This window comes from Coffea arabica, chromosome 11e, assembly GCF_036785885.1.
Source record: "Coffea arabica cultivar ET-39 chromosome 11e, Coffea Arabica ET-39 HiFi, whole genome shotgun sequence".
NCBI lineage: Eukaryota > Viridiplantae > Streptophyta > Magnoliopsida > Gentianales > Rubiaceae > Coffea > Coffea arabica.
The window spans coordinates 32,790,687-32,805,962 of NC_092331.1; the positions used below are offsets into that span (position 1 = coordinate 32,790,687).

Consider the following 15,276-nt stretch of genomic DNA (forward strand, 5'->3'; position numbering starts at 1 on the left):
TGATAAATTAATAAATTAAAATTAAGTTTCGGGTCATTTCGGGTCGACCCGCCGCCCCGTAAACCTGAAATTTTCGGGTTCGGGTCAGCATACCTGACCCGTCACGGGTTGGCGGGTCGGGGTTCGGGTCAACAGATTTTCTGGCGGGTCTGTTGACCCGAACCCGACCCGCCAACCTGATTTGGACCCGAATTGCCACCCCTAACTGCAAGCGTGAAGGATTGATTTCATGATAATTTAGAGTTGCGGGATGAGGGAAAAAAACAGGGTGCAAATCAATAACAAAAAAAAATATAAATTAAATAAATAAAAGGATAAGAGGAAAATGCTTGAATTGACGCTTAAAATGAATTTCGGTCTAGAAAAGCCACACTGCTTCGCAGGACGGGGTAGTTTAAAAGAATAAAGCGAAAGGAACATGGCGGGTGCGATCATACCAGCACTAATGCACCGGATCCCATCAGAACTCCGAAGTTAAGCGTGCTTGGGCGAGAGTAGTACTAGGATGGGTGACCCCCTGGGAAGTCCACGTGTTGCACCCCTCTCTTTTTTGTTTCGAAATCCAAATTTCCTATTCGTTCTTTATCCTGTAGTAATTTAGCTCCGTCGGAACGATTGCTTAATATTTTGCTTCTTGTCGAAGCGTGAAGGAGGATCTGAAGGCGCGAGACAAATCAGGAACGGTACGGCTCGATCAAAGCCCGGATCGTCGCTCAAATTTGTCGGCGCAAATGTATCACCGCAACTAGGGGTGGCAATTTTCGACACGACCTGAAAACACGACACGAACCTAACACGAAATTAATGGGTTTGGGTTGAGGTTTCGGGAATTCGGGTCAGAATCGGGTTGGACCCGATGAACCCGAAAAGAAAACCGGTCGATTTCGGGTCAACCCGTGGTGACCTGATATGACCCGATATGACCCGTTTACGAATTAAAAATAATTTAATAAACATAAAAATAATTTTATCTAACTAAACTAAGTTATTCTTTTTTTCAAAGGCATTAATTACTTAATCCCAAACGAATTTATTTAATTTGTGTGAAGTTGAAATTATTATACTTGGACAAATAATATATTATATTATTTTTCACTTTTGTATTGTTTTAATTTATTTTATATTTTGCTTGGGATAAAACACTTTTACGGTGTTTAATTTATTTTAGATTTGATTTGGAATCATTTATTTAAATTTTTATTACTTGATTATGTAATTAGTTTTGTGAGAAATTGATTTTATTAGAAATTACAGTGATAAATTAATAAATTAAAATTAAGTTTCGGGTCATTTGGGGTCGACCCGCCGCCCCGTAAACCTGAAATTTTCGGGTTCGGGTCAGCATACCTGACCCGTCACGGGTTGGCGGGTCGGGGTTCGGGTCAACAGATTTTCTGGCGGGTCTGTTAACCCGAACCCGACCCGCCAACCTGATTTGGACCCGAATTGCCACCCCTAACTGCAAGCGTGAAGGATTGATTTCATGATAATTTAGAGTTGCGGGATGAGGGAAAAAAACAGGGTGCAAATCAATAACAAAAAAAAATATAAAGTAAATAAATAAAAGGATAAGAGGAAAATGCTTGAATTGACGCTTAAAATGAATTTCGGTCTAGAAAAGCCACACTGCTTCGCAGGACGGGGTAGTTTAAAAGAATAAAGCGAAAGGAACATGGCGGGTGCGATCATACCAGCATTAATGCACCGGATCCCATCAGAACTCCGAAGTTAAGCGTGCTTGGGCGAGAGTAGTACTAGGATGGGTGACCCCCTGGGAAGTCCTCGTGTTGCACCCCTTTCTTTTTTGTTTCGAAATCCAAATTTCCTATTCGTTCTTTATCCTGTAGTAATTTAGCTCCGTCGGAACGATTGCTTAATATTTTGCTTCTTGTCGAAGCGTGAAGGAGGATCTGAAGGCGCGAGACAAATCAGGAACGGTACGGCTCGATCAAAGCCCGGATCGTCGCTCAAATTTGTCGGCGCAAATGTATCACCGCAACTAGGGGTGGCAATTTTCGACACGACCTGAAAACACGACACGAACCTAACACGAAATTAATGGGTTTGGGTTGAGGTTTCGGGAATTCGGGTTGGACCCGATGAACCCGAAAAGAAAACCGGTCGATTTCGGGTCAACCCGTGGTGACCTGATATGACCCGATATGACCCGTTTACGAATTAAAAATAATTTAATAAACATAAAAATAATTTTATCTAACTAAACTAAGTTATTCTTTTTTTCAAAGGCATTAATTACTTAATCCTAAACGAATTTATTTAATTTGTGTGAAGTTGAAATTATTATACTTGGACAAATAATATATTATATTATTTTTCACTTTTGTATTGTTTTAATTTATTTTATATTTTGCTTGGGATAAAACACTTTTACGGTGTTTAATTTATTTTAGATTTGATTTGGAATCATTTATTTAAATTTTTATTACTTGATTATGTAATTAGTTTTGTGAGAAATTGATTTTATTAGAAATTACAGTGATAAATTAATAAATTAAAATTAAGTTTCGGGTCATTTCGGGTCGACCCGCCGCCCCGTAAACCTGAAATTTTCGGGTTCGGGTCAGCATACCTGACCCGTCACGGGTTGGCGGGTCGGGGTTCGGGTCAACAGATTTTCTGGCGGGTCTGTTGACCCGAACCCGACCCGCCAACCTGATTTGGACCCGAATTGCCACCCCTAACTGCAAGCGTGAAGGATTGATTTCATGATAATTTAGAGTTGCGGGATGAGGGAAAAAAACAGGGTGCAAATCAATAACAAAAAAAAATATAAAGTAAATAAATAAAAGGATAAGAGGAAAATGCTTGAATTGACGCTTAAAATGAATTTCGGTCTAGAAAAGCCACATTGCTTCGCAGGACGGGGTAGTTTAAAAGAATAAAGCGAAAGGAACATGGCGGGTGCGATCATACCAGCATTAATGCACCGGATCCCATCAGAACTCCGATGTTAAGCGTGCTTGGGCGAGAGTAGTACTAGGATGGGTGACCCCCTGGGAAGTCCTCGTGTTGCACCCCTCTCTTTTTTGTTTCGAAATCCAAATTTCCTATTCGTTCTTTATCCTGTAGTAATTTAGCTCCGTCGGAACGATTGCTTAATATTTTGCTTCTTGTCGAAGCGTGAAGGAGGATCTGAAGGCGCGAGACAAATCAGGAACGGTACGGCTCGATCAAAGCCCGGATCGTCGCTCAAATTTGTCGGCGCAAATGTATCACCGCAACTAGGGGTGGCAATTTTCGACACGACCTGAAAACACGACACGAACCTAACACGAAATTAATGGGTTTGGGTTGAGGTTTCGGGAATTCGGGTTGGACCCGATGAACCCGAAAAGAAAACCGGTCGATTTCGGGTCAACCCGTGGTGACCTGATATGACCCGATATGACCCGTTTACGAATTAAAAATAATTTAATAAACATAAAAATAATTTTATCTAACTAAACTAAGTTATTCTTTTTTTCAAAGGCATTAATTACTTAATCCTAAACGAATTTATTTAATTTGTGTGAAGTTGAAATTATTATACTTGGACAAATAATATATTATATTATTTTTCACTTTTGTATTGTTTTAATTTATTTTATATTTTGCTTGGGATAAAACACTTTTACGGTGTTTAATTTATTTTAGATTTGATTTGGAATCATTTATTTAAATTTTTATTACTTGATTATGTAATTAGTTTTGTGAGAAATTGATTTTATTAGAAATTACAGTGATAAATTAATAAATTAAAATTAAGTTTCGGGTCATTTCGGGTCGACCCGCCGCCCCGTAAACCTGAAATTTTCGGGTTCGGGTCAGCATACCTGACCCGTCACGGGTTGGCGGGTCGGGGTTCGGGTCAACAGATTTTCTGGCGGGTCTGTTGACCCGAACCCGACCCGCCAACCTGATTTGGACCCGAATTGCCACCCCTAACTGCAAGCGTGAAGGATTGATTTCATGATAATTTAGAGTTGCGGGATGAGGGAAAAAAACAGGGTGCAAATCAATAACAAAAAAAAATATAAATTAAATAAATAAAAGGATAAGAGGAAAATGCTTGAATTGACGCTTAAAATGAATTTCGGTCTAGAAAAGCCACACTGCTTCGCAGGACGGGGTAGTTTAAAAGAATAAAGCGAAAGGAACATGGCGGGTGCGATCATACCAGCACTAATGCACCGGATCCCATCAGAACTCCGAAGTTAAGCGTGCTTGGGCGAGAGTAGTACTAGGATGGGTGACCCCCTGGGAAGTCCACGTGTTGCACCCCTCTCTTTTTTGTTTCGAAATCCAAATTTCCTATTCGTTCTTTATCCTGTAGTAATTTAGCTCCGTCGGAACGATTGCTTAATATTTTGCTTCTTGTCGAAGCGTGAAGGAGGATCTGAAGGCGCGAGACAAATCAGGAACGGTACGGCTCGATCAAAGCCCGGATCGTCGCTCAAATTTGTCGGCGCAAATGTATCACCGCAACTAGGGGTGGCAATTTTCGACACGACCTGAAAACACGACACGAACCTAACACGAAATTAATGGGTTTGGGTTGAGGTTTCGGGAATTCGGGTCAGAATCGGGTTGGACCCGATGAACCCGAAAAGAAAACCGGTCGATTTCGGGTCAACCCGTGGTGACCTGATATGACCCGATATGACCCGTTTACGAATTAAAAATAATTTAATAAACATAAAAATAATTTTATCTAACTAAACTAAGTTATTCTTTTTTTCAAAGGCATTAATTACTTAATCCCAAACGAATTTATTTAATTTGTGTGAAGTTGAAATTATTATACTTGGACAAATAATATATTATATTATTTTTCACTTTTGTATTGTTTTAATTTATTTTATATTTTGCTTGGGATAAAACACTTTTACGGTGTTTAATTTATTTTAGATTTGATTTGGAATCATTTATTTAAATTTTTATTACTTGATTATGTAATTAGTTTTGTGAGAAATTGATTTTATTAGAAATTACAGTGATAAATTAATAAATTAAAATTAAGTTTCGGGTCATTTGGGGTCGATCCGCCGCCCCGTAAACCTGAAATTTTCGGGTTCGGGTCAGCATACCTGACCCGTCACGGGTTGGCGGGTCGGGGTTCGGGTCAACAGATTTTCTGGCGGGTCTGTTGACCCGAACCCGACCCGCCAACCTGATTTGGACCCGAATTGCCACCCCTAACTGCAAGCGTGAAGGATTGATTTCATGATAATTTAGAGTTGCGGGATGAGGGAAAAAAACAGGGTGCAAATCAATAACAAAAAAAAATATAAAGTAAATAAATAAAAGGATAAGAGGAAAATGCTTGAATTGACGCTTAAAATGAATTTCGGTCTAGAAAAGCCACACTGCTTCGCAGGACGGGGTAGTTTAAAAGAATAAAGCGAAAGGAACATGGCGGGTGCGATCATACCAGCACTAATGCACCGGATCCCATCAGAACTCCGAAGTTAAGCGTGCTTGGGCGAGAGTAGTACTAGGATGGGTGACCCCCTGGGAAGTCCTCGTGTTGCACCCCTTTCTTTTTTGTTTCGAAATCCAAATTTCCTATTCGTTCTTTATCCTGTAGTAATTTAGCTCCGTCGGAACGATTGCTTAATATTTTGCTTCTTGTCGAAGCGTGAAGGAGGATCTGAAGGCGCGAGACAAATCAGGAACGGTACGGCTCGATCAAAGCCCGGATCGTCGCTCAAATTTGTCGGCGCAAATGTATCACCGCAACTAGGGGTGGCAATTTTCGACACGACCTGAAAACACGACACGAACCTAACACGAAATTAATGGGTTTGGGTTGAGGTTTCGGGAATTCGGGTTGGACCCGATGAACCCGAAAAGAAAACCGGTCGATTTCGGGTCAACCCGTGGTGACCTGATATGACCCGATATGACCCGTTTACGAATTAAAAATAATTTAATAAACATAAAAATAATTTTATCTAACTAAACTAAGTTATTCTTTTTTTCAAAGGCATTAATTACTTAATCCTAAACGAATTTATTTAATTTGTGTGAAGTTGAAATTATTATACTTGGACAAATAATATATTATATTATTTTTCACTTTTGTATTGTTTTAATTTATTTTATATTTTGCTTGGGATAAAACACTTTTACGGTGTTTAATTTATTTTAGATTTGATTTGGAATCATTTATTTAAATTTTTATTACTTGATTATGTAATTAGTTTTGTGAGAAATTGATTTTATTAGAAATTACAGTGATAAATTAATAAATTAAAATTAAGTTTCGGGTCATTTCGGGTCGACCCGCCGCCCCGTAAACCTGAAATTTTCGGGTTCGGGTCAGCATACCTGACCCGTCACGGGTTGGCGGGTCGGGGTTCGGGTCAACAGATTTTCTGGCGGGTCTGTTGACCCGAACCCGACCCGCCAACCTGATTTGGACCCGAATTGCCACCCCTAACTGCAAGCGTGAAGGATTGATTTCATGATAATTTAGAGTTGCGGGATGAGGGAAAAAAACAGGGTGCAAATCAATAACAAAAAAAAATATAAAGTAAATAAATAAAAGGATAAGAGGAAAATGCTTGAATTGACGCTTAAAATGAATTTCGGTCTAGAAAAGCCACACTGCTTCGCAGGACGGGGTAGTTTAAAAGAATAAAGCGAAAGGAACATGGCGGGTGCGATCATACCAGCACTAATGCACCGGATCCCATCAGAACTCCGAAGTTAAGCGTGCTTGGGCGAGAGTAGTACTAGGATGGGTGACCCCCTGGGAAGTCCTCGTGTTGCATCCCTCTCTTTTTTGTTTCGAAATCCAAATTTCCTATTCGTTCTTTATCCTGTAGTAATTTAGCTCCGTCGGAACGATTGCTTAATATTTTGCTTCTTGTCGAAGCGTGAAGGAGGATCTGAAGGCGCGAGACAAATCAGGAACGGTACGGCTCGATCAAAGCCCGGATCGTCGCTCAAATTTGTCGGTGCAAATGTATCACCGCAACTAGGGGTGGCAATTTTCGACACGACCTGAAAACACGACACGAACCTAACACGAAATTAATGGGTTTGGGTTGAGGTTTCGGGAATTCGGGTCAGAATCGGGTTGGACCCGATGAACCCGAAAAGAAAACCGGTCGATTTCGGGTCAACCCGTGGTGACCTGATATGACCCGATATGACCCGTTTACGAATTAAAAATAATTTAATAAACATAAAAATAATTTTATCTAACTAAACTAAGTTATTCTTTTTTTCAAAGGCATTAATTACTTAATCCTAAACGAATTTATTTAATTTGTGTGAAGTTGAAATTATTATACTTGGACAAATAATATATTATATTATTTTTCACTTTTGTATTGTTTTAATTTATTTTATATTTTGCTTGGGATAAAACACTTTTACGGTGTATAATTTATTTTAGATTTGATTTGGAATCATTTATTTAAATTTTTATTACTTGATTATGTAATTAGTTTTGTGAGAAATTGATTTTATTAGAAATTACAGTGATAAATTAATAAATTAAAATTAAGTTTCGGGTCATTTCGGGTCGACCCGTCGCCCCGTAAACCTGAAATTTTCGGGTTCGGGTCAGCATACCTGACCCGTCACGGGTTGGCGGGTCGGGGTTCGGGTCAACAGATTTTCTGGCGGGTCTGTTGACCCGAACCCGACCCGCCAACCTGATTTGGACCCGAATTGCCACCCCTAACTGCAAGCGTGAAGGATTGATTTCATGATAATTTAGAGTTGCGGGATGAGGGAAAAAAACAGGGTGCAAATCAATAACAAAAAAAAATATAAAGTAAATAAATAAAAGGATAAGAGGAAAATGCTTGAATTGACGCTTAAAATGAATTTCGGTCTAGAAAAGCCACACTGCTTCGCAGGACGGGGTAGTTTAAAAGAATAAAGCGAAAGGAACATGGCGGGTGCGATCATACCAGCATTAATGCACCGGATCCCATCAGAACTCCGAAGTTAAGCGTGCTTGGGCGAGAGTAGTACTAGGATGGGTGACCCCCTGGGAAGTCCTCGTGTTGCACCCCTTTCTTTTTTGTTTCGAAATCCAAATTTCCTATTCGTTCTTTATCCTGTAGTAATTTAGCTCCGTCGGAACGATTGCTTAATATTTTGCTTCTTGTCGAAGCGTGAAGGAGGATCTGAAGGCGCGAGACAAATCAGGAACGGTACGGCTCGATCAAAGCCCGGATCGTCGCTCAAATTTGTCGGCGCAAATGTATCACCGCAACTAGGGGTGGCAATTTTCGACACGATCTGAAAACACGACACGAACCTAACACGAAATTAATGGGTTTGGGTTGAGGTTTCGGGAATTCGGGTCAGAATCGGGTTGGACCCGATGAACCCGAAAAGAAAACCGGTAGATTTCGGGTCAACCCGTGGTGACCTGATATGACCCGATATGACCCGTTTACGAATTAAAAATAATTTAATAAACATAAAAATAATTTTATCTAACTAAACTAAGTTATTCTTTTTTTCAAAGGCATTAATTACTTAATCCTAAACGAATTTATTTAATTTGTGTGAAGTTGAAATTATTATACTTGGACAAATAATATATTATATTATTTTTCACTTTTGTATTGTTTTAATTTATTTTATATTTTGCTTGGGATAAAACACTTTTACGGTGTTTAATTTATTTTAGATTTGATTTGGAATCATTTATTTAAATTTTTATTACTTGATTATGTAATTAGTTTTGTGAGAAATTGATTTTATCAGAAATTACAGTGATAAATTAATAAATTAAAATTAAGTTTCGGGTCATTTCGGGTCGACCCGCCGCCCCGTAAACCTGAAATTTTCGGGTTCGGGTCAGCATACCTGACCCGTCACGGGTTGGCGGGTCGGGGTTCGGGTCAACAGATTTTCTGGCGGGTCTGTTGACCCGAACCCGACCCGCCAACCTGATTTGGACCCGAATTGCCACCCCTAACTGCAAGCGTGAAGGATTGATTTCATGATAATTTAGAGTTGCGGGATGAGGGAAAAAAACAGGGTGCAAATCATTAACAAAAAAAAATATAAATTAAATAAATAAAAGGATAAGAGGAAAATGCTTGAATTGACGCTTAAAATGAATTTCGGTCTAGAAAAGCCACACTGCTTCGCAGGACGGGGTAGTTTAAAAGAATAAAGCGAAAGGAACATGGCGGGTGCGATCATACCAGCACTAATGCACCGGATCCCATCAGAACTCCGAAGTTAAGCGTGCTTGGGCGAGAGTAGTACTAGGATGGGTGACCCCCTGGGAAGTCCTCGTGTTGCACCCCTCTCTTTTTTGTTTCGAAATCCAAATTTCCTATTCGTTCTTTATCCTGTAGTAATTTAGCTCCGTCGGAACGATTGCTTAATATTTTGCTTCTTGTCGAAGCGTGAAGGAGGATCTGAAGGCGCGAGACAAATCAGGAACGGTACGGCTCGATCAAAGCCCGGATCGTCGCTCAAATTTGTCGGCGCAAATGTATCACCGCAACTAGGGGTGGCAATTTTCGACACGACCTGAAAACACGACACGAACCTAACACGAAATTAATGGGTTTGGGTTGAGGTTTCGGGAATTCGGGTCAGAATCGGGTTGGACCCGATGAACCCGAAAAGAAAACCGGTCGATTTCGGGTCAACCCGTGGTGACCTGATATGACCCGATATGACCCGTTTACGAATTAAAAATAATTTAATAAACATAAAAATAATTTTATCTAACTAAACTAAGTTATTCTTTTTTTCAAAGGCATTAATTACTTAATCCTAAACGAATTTATTTAATTTGTGTGAAGTTGAAATTATTATACTTGGACAAATAATATATTATATTATTTTTCACTTTTGTATTGTTTTAATTTATTTTATATTTTGCTTGGGATAAAACACTTTTACGGTGTTTAATTTATTTTAGATTTGATTTGGAATCATTTATTTAAATTTTTATTACTTGATTATGTAATTAGTTTTGTGAGATATTGATTTTATCAGAAATTACAGTGATAAATTAATAAATTAAAATTAAGTTTCGGGTCATTTCGGGTCGACCCGCCGCCCCGTAAACCTGAAATTTTCGGGTTCGGGTCAGCATACCTGACCCGTCACGGGTTGGCGGGTCGGGGTTCGGGTCAACAGATTTTCTGGCGGGTCTGTTGACCCGAACCCGACCCGCCAACCTGATTTGGACCCGAATTGCCACCCCTAACTGCAAGCGTGAAGGATTGATTTCATGATAATTTAGAGTTGCGGGATGAGGGAAAAAAACAGGGTGCAAATCAATAACAAAAAAAAATATAAAGTAAATAAATAAAAGGATAAGAGGAAAATGCTTGAATTGACGCTTAAAATGAATTTCGGTCTAGAAAAGCCACACTGCTTCGCAGGACGGGGTAGTTTAAAAGAATAAAGCGAAAGGAACATGGCGGGTGCGATCATACCAGCACTAATGCACCGGATCCCATCAGAACTCCGAAGTTAAGCGTGCTTGGGCGAGAGTAGTACTAGGATGGGTGACCCCCTGGGAAGTCCTCGTGTTGCACCCCTCTCTTTTTTGTTTCGAAATCCAAATTTCCTATTCGTTCTTTATCCTGTAGTAATTTAGCTCCGTCGGAACGATTGCTTAATATTTTGCTTCTTGTCGAAGCGTGAAGGAGGATCTGAAGGCGCGAGACAAATCAGGAACGGTACGGCTCGATCAAAGCCCGGATCGTCGCTCAAATTTGTCGGCGCAAATGTATCACCGCAACTAGGGGTGGCAATTTTCGACACGACCTGAAAACACGACACGAACCTAACACGAAATTAATGGGTTTGGGTTGAGGTTTCGGGAATTCGGGTCAGAATCGGGTTGGACCCGATGAACCCGAAAAGAAAACCGGTCGATTTCGGGTCAACCCGTGGTGACCTGATATGACCCGATATGACCCGTTTACGAATTAAAAATAATTTAATAAACATAAAAATAATTTTATCTAACTAAACTAAGTTATTCTTTTTTTCAAAGGCATTAATTACTTAATCCCAAACGAATTTATTTAATTTGTGTGAAGTTGAAATTATTATACTTGGACAAATAATATATTATATTATTTTTCACTTTTGTATTGTTTTAATTTATTTTATATTTTGCTTGGGATAAAACACTTTTACGGTGTTTAATTTATTTTAGATTTGATTTGGAATCATTTATTTAAATTTTTATTACTTGATTATGTAATTAGTTTTGTGAGAAATTGATTTTATTAGAAATTACAGTGATAAATTAATAAATTAAAATTAAGTTTCGGGTCATTTCGGGTCGACCCGCCGCCCCGTAAACCTGAAATTTTCGGGTTCGGGTCAGCATACCTGACCCGTCACGGGTTGGCGGGTCGGGGTTCGGGTCAACAGATTTTCTGGCGGGTCTGTTGACCCGAACCCGACCCGCCAACCTGATTTGGACCCGAATTGCCACCCCTAACTGCAAGCGTGAAGGATTGATTTCATGATAATTTAGAGTTGCGGGATGAGGGAAAAAAACAGGGTGCAAATCAATAACAAAAAAAAATATAAAGTAAATAAATAAAAGGATAAGAGGAAAATGCTTGAATTGACGCTTAAAATGAATTTCGGTCTAGAAAAGCCACACTGCTTCGCAGGACGGGGTAGTTTAAAAGAATAAAGCGAAAGGAACATGGCGGGTGCGATCATACCAGCACTAATGCACCGGATCCCATCAGAACTCCGAAGTTAAGCGTGCTTGGGCGAGAGTAGTACTAGGATGGGTGACCCCCTGGGAAGTCCTCGTGTTGCACCCCTCTCTTTTTTGTTTCGAAATCCAAATTTCCTATTCGTTCTTTATCCTGTAGTAATTTAGCTCCGTCGGAACGATTGCTTAATATTTTGCTTCTTGTCGAAGCGTGAAGGAGGATCTGAAGGCGCGAGACAAATCAGGAACGGTACGGCTCGATCAAAACCCGGATCGTCGCTCAAATTTGTCGGCGCAAATGTATCACCGCAACTAGGGGTGGCAATTTTCGACACGACCTGAAAACACGACACGAACCTAACACGAAATTAATGGGTTTGGGTTGAGGTTTCGGGAATTCGGGTCAGAATCGGGTTGGACCCGATGAACCCGAAAAGAAAACCGGTCGATTTCGGGTCAACCCGTGGTGACCTGATATGACCCGATATGACCCGTTTACGAATTAAAAATAATTTAATAAACATAAAAATAATTTTATCTAACTAAACTAAGTTATTCTTTTTTTCAAAGGCATTAATTACTTAATCCTAAACGAATTTATTTAATTTGTGTGAAGTTGAAATTATTATACTTGGACAAATAATATATTATATTATTTTTCACTTTTGTATTGTTTTAATTTATTTTATATTTTGCTTGGGATAAAACACTTTTACGGTGTTTAATTTATTTTAAATTTGATTTGGAATCATTTATTTAAATTTTTATTACTTGATTATGTAATTAGTTTTGTGAGATATTGATTTTATCAGAAATTACAGTGATAAATTAATAAATTAAAATTAAGTTTCGGGTCATTTCGGGTCGACCCGCCGCCCCGTAAACCTGAAATTTTCGGGTTCGGGTCAGCATACCTGACCCGTCACGGGTTGGCGGGTCGGGGTTCGGGTCAACAGATTTTCTGGCGGGTCTGTTGACCCGAACCCGACCCGCCAACCTGATTTGGACCCGAATTGCCACCCCTAACTGCAAGCGTGAAGGATTGATTTCATGATAATTTAGAGTTGCGGGATGAGGGAAAAAAACAGGGTGCAAATCAATAACAAAAAAAAATATAAAGTAAATAAATAAAAGGATAAGAGGAAAATGCTTGAATTGACGCTTAAAATGAATTTCGGTCTAGAAAAGCCACACTGCTTCGCAGGACGGGGTAGTTTAAAAGAATAAAGCGAAAGGAACATGGCGGGTGCGATCATACCAGCACTAATGCACCGGATCCCATCAGAACTCCGAAGTTAAGCGTGCTTGGGCGAGAGTAGTACTAGGATGGGTGACCCCCTGGGAAGTCCTCGTGTTGCACCCCTCTCTTTTTTGTTTCGAAATCCAAATTTCCTATTCGTTCTTTATCCTGTAGTAATTTAGCTCCGTCGGAACGATTGCTTAATATTTTGCTTCTTGTCGAAGCGTGAAGGAGGATCTGAAGGCGCGAGACAAATCAGGAACGGTACGGCTCGATCAAAGCCCGGATCGTCGCTCAAATTTGTCGGCGCAAATGTATCACCGCAACTAGGGGTGGCAATTTTCGACACGACCTGAAAACACGACACGAACCTAACACGAAATTAATGGGTTTGGGTTGAGGTTTCGGGAATTCGGGTTGGACCCGATGAACCCGAAAAGAAAACCGGTCGATTTCGGGTCAACCCGTGGTGACCTGATATGACCCGTTTACGAATTAAAAATAATTTAATAAACATAAAAATAATTTTATCTAACTAAACTAAGTTATTCTTTTTTTCAAAGGCATTAATTACTTAATCCTAAACGAATTTATTTAATTTGTGTGAATTTGAAATTATTATACTTGGACAAATAATATATTATATTATTTTTCACTTTTGTATTGTTTTAATTTATTTTATATTTTGCTTGGGATAAAACACTTTTACGGTGTTTAATTTATTTTAGATTTGATTTGGAATCATTTATTTAAATTTTTATTACTTGATTATGTAATTAGTTTTGTGAGAAATTGATTTTATTAGAAATTACAGTGATAAATTAATAAATTAAAATTAAGTTTCGGGTCATTTCGGGTCGACCCGCCGCCCCGTAAACCTGAAATTTTCGGGTTCGGGTCAGCATACCTGACCCGTCACGGGTTGGCGGGTCGGGGTTCGGGTCAACAGATTTTCTGGCGGGTCTGTTGACCCGAACCCGACCCGCCAACCTGATTTGGACCCGAATTGCCACCCCTAACTGCAAGCGTGAAGGATTGATTTCATGATAATTTAGAGTTGCGGGATGAGGGAAAAAAACAGGGTGCAAATCAATAACAAAAAAAAATATAAAGTAAATAAATAAAAGGATAAGAGGAAAATGCTTGAATTGACGCTTAAAATGAATTTCGGTCTAGAAAAGCCACACTGCTTCGCAGGACGGGGTAGTTTAAAAGAATAAAGCGAAAGGAACATGGCGGGTGCGATCATACCAGCACTAATGCACCGGATCCCATCAGAACTCCGAAGTTAAGCGTGCTTGGGCGAGAGTAGTACTAGGATGGGTGACCCCCTGGGAAGTCCTCGTGTTGCACCCCTCTCTTTTTTGTTTCGAAATCCAAATTTCCTATTCGTTCTTTATCCTGTAGTAATTTAGCTCCGTCGGAACGATTGCTTAATATTTTGCTTCTTGTCGAAGCGTGAAGGAGGATCTGAAGGCGCGAGACAAATCAGGAACGGTACGGCTCGATCAAAGCCCGGATCGTCGCTCAAATTTGTCGGCGCAAATGTATCACCGCAACTAGGGGTGGCAATTTTCGACACGACCTGAAAACACGACACGAACCTAACACGAAATTAATGGGTTTGGGTTGAGGTTTCGGGAATTCGGGTCAGAATCGGGTTGGACCCGATGAACCCGAAAAGAAAACCGGTCGATTTCGGGTCAACCCGTGGTGACCTGATATGACCCGATATGACCCGTTTACGAATTAAAAATAATTTAATAAACATAAAAATAATTTTATCTAACTAAACTAAGTTATTCTTTTTTTCAAAGGCATTAATTACTTAATCCTAAACGAATTTATTTAATTTGTGTGAAGTTGAAATTATTATACTTGGACAAATAATATATTATGTTATTTTTCACTTTTGTATTGTTTTAATTTATTTTATATTTTGCTTGGGATAAAACACTTTTACGGTGTTTAATTTATTTTAAATTTGATTTAGAATCATTTATTTAAATTTTTATTACTTGATTATGTAATTAGTTTTGTGAGATATTGATTTTATCAGAAATTACAGTGATAAATTAATAAATTAAAATTAAGTTTCGGGTCATTTCGGGTCGACCCGCCGCCCCGTAAACCTGAAATTTTCGGGTTCGGGTCAGCATACCTGACCCGTCACGGGTTGGCGGGTCGGGGTTCGGGTCAACAGATTTTCTGGCGGGTCTGTTGACCCGAACCCGACCCGCCAACCTGATTTGGACCCGAATTGCCACCCCTAACTGCAAGCGTGAAGGATTGATTTCATGATAATTTAGAGTTGCGGGATGAGGGAAAAAAACAGGGTGCAAATCAATAA

General features: G+C 39.5%; 12 non-coding genes across 12 annotated transcripts; all 12 read left to right on the plus strand.

Annotated features, from left to right (window-relative positions):
* The first annotated feature begins 423 nt into the window (after positions 1-423).
* Positions 424-542, plus strand: LOC140022532 (5S ribosomal RNA). The gene has a single exon (XR_011826514.1). It is a non-coding gene; the product is annotated as a 5S ribosomal RNA (ribosomal RNA).
* A 1,135-nt stretch (positions 543-1,677) lies between these two features.
* Positions 1,678-1,796, plus strand: LOC140030207 (5S ribosomal RNA). The gene has a single exon (XR_011834121.1). It is a non-coding gene; the product is annotated as a 5S ribosomal RNA (ribosomal RNA).
* A 1,124-nt stretch (positions 1,797-2,920) lies between these two features.
* Positions 2,921-3,039, plus strand: LOC140031231 (5S ribosomal RNA). The gene has a single exon (XR_011835152.1). It is a non-coding gene; the product is annotated as a 5S ribosomal RNA (ribosomal RNA).
* Positions 3,040-4,163: 1,124 nt separating this feature from the next.
* Positions 4,164-4,282, plus strand: LOC140022644 (5S ribosomal RNA). The gene has a single exon (XR_011826625.1). It is a non-coding gene; the product is annotated as a 5S ribosomal RNA (ribosomal RNA).
* Positions 4,283-5,417: 1,135 nt separating this feature from the next.
* LOC140022989 (5S ribosomal RNA) lies at positions 5,418-5,536 on the plus strand. Its single transcript, XR_011826964.1, has one exon. It is a non-coding gene; the product is annotated as a 5S ribosomal RNA (ribosomal RNA).
* A 1,124-nt stretch (positions 5,537-6,660) lies between these two features.
* Positions 6,661-6,779, plus strand: LOC140029987 (5S ribosomal RNA). The gene has a single exon (XR_011833901.1). It is a non-coding gene; the product is annotated as a 5S ribosomal RNA (ribosomal RNA).
* A 1,135-nt stretch (positions 6,780-7,914) lies between these two features.
* On the plus strand, positions 7,915-8,033 carry LOC140030208 (5S ribosomal RNA). The gene has a single exon (XR_011834122.1). It is a non-coding gene; the product is annotated as a 5S ribosomal RNA (ribosomal RNA).
* A 1,135-nt stretch (positions 8,034-9,168) lies between these two features.
* LOC140023000 (5S ribosomal RNA) lies at positions 9,169-9,287 on the plus strand. The gene has a single exon (XR_011826975.1). It is a non-coding gene; the product is annotated as a 5S ribosomal RNA (ribosomal RNA).
* Positions 9,288-10,422: 1,135 nt separating this feature from the next.
* On the plus strand, positions 10,423-10,541 carry LOC140023012 (5S ribosomal RNA). The gene has a single exon (XR_011826986.1). It is a non-coding gene; the product is annotated as a 5S ribosomal RNA (ribosomal RNA).
* Positions 10,542-11,676: 1,135 nt separating this feature from the next.
* LOC140023024 (5S ribosomal RNA) lies at positions 11,677-11,795 on the plus strand. The gene has a single exon (XR_011826997.1). It is a non-coding gene; the product is annotated as a 5S ribosomal RNA (ribosomal RNA).
* Positions 11,796-12,930: 1,135 nt separating this feature from the next.
* On the plus strand, positions 12,931-13,049 carry LOC140023035 (5S ribosomal RNA). The gene has a single exon (XR_011827008.1). It is a non-coding gene; the product is annotated as a 5S ribosomal RNA (ribosomal RNA).
* Positions 13,050-14,163: 1,114 nt separating this feature from the next.
* Positions 14,164-14,282, plus strand: LOC140023046 (5S ribosomal RNA). The gene has a single exon (XR_011827019.1). It is a non-coding gene; the product is annotated as a 5S ribosomal RNA (ribosomal RNA).
* Positions 14,283-15,276: the final 994 nt, after the last annotated feature.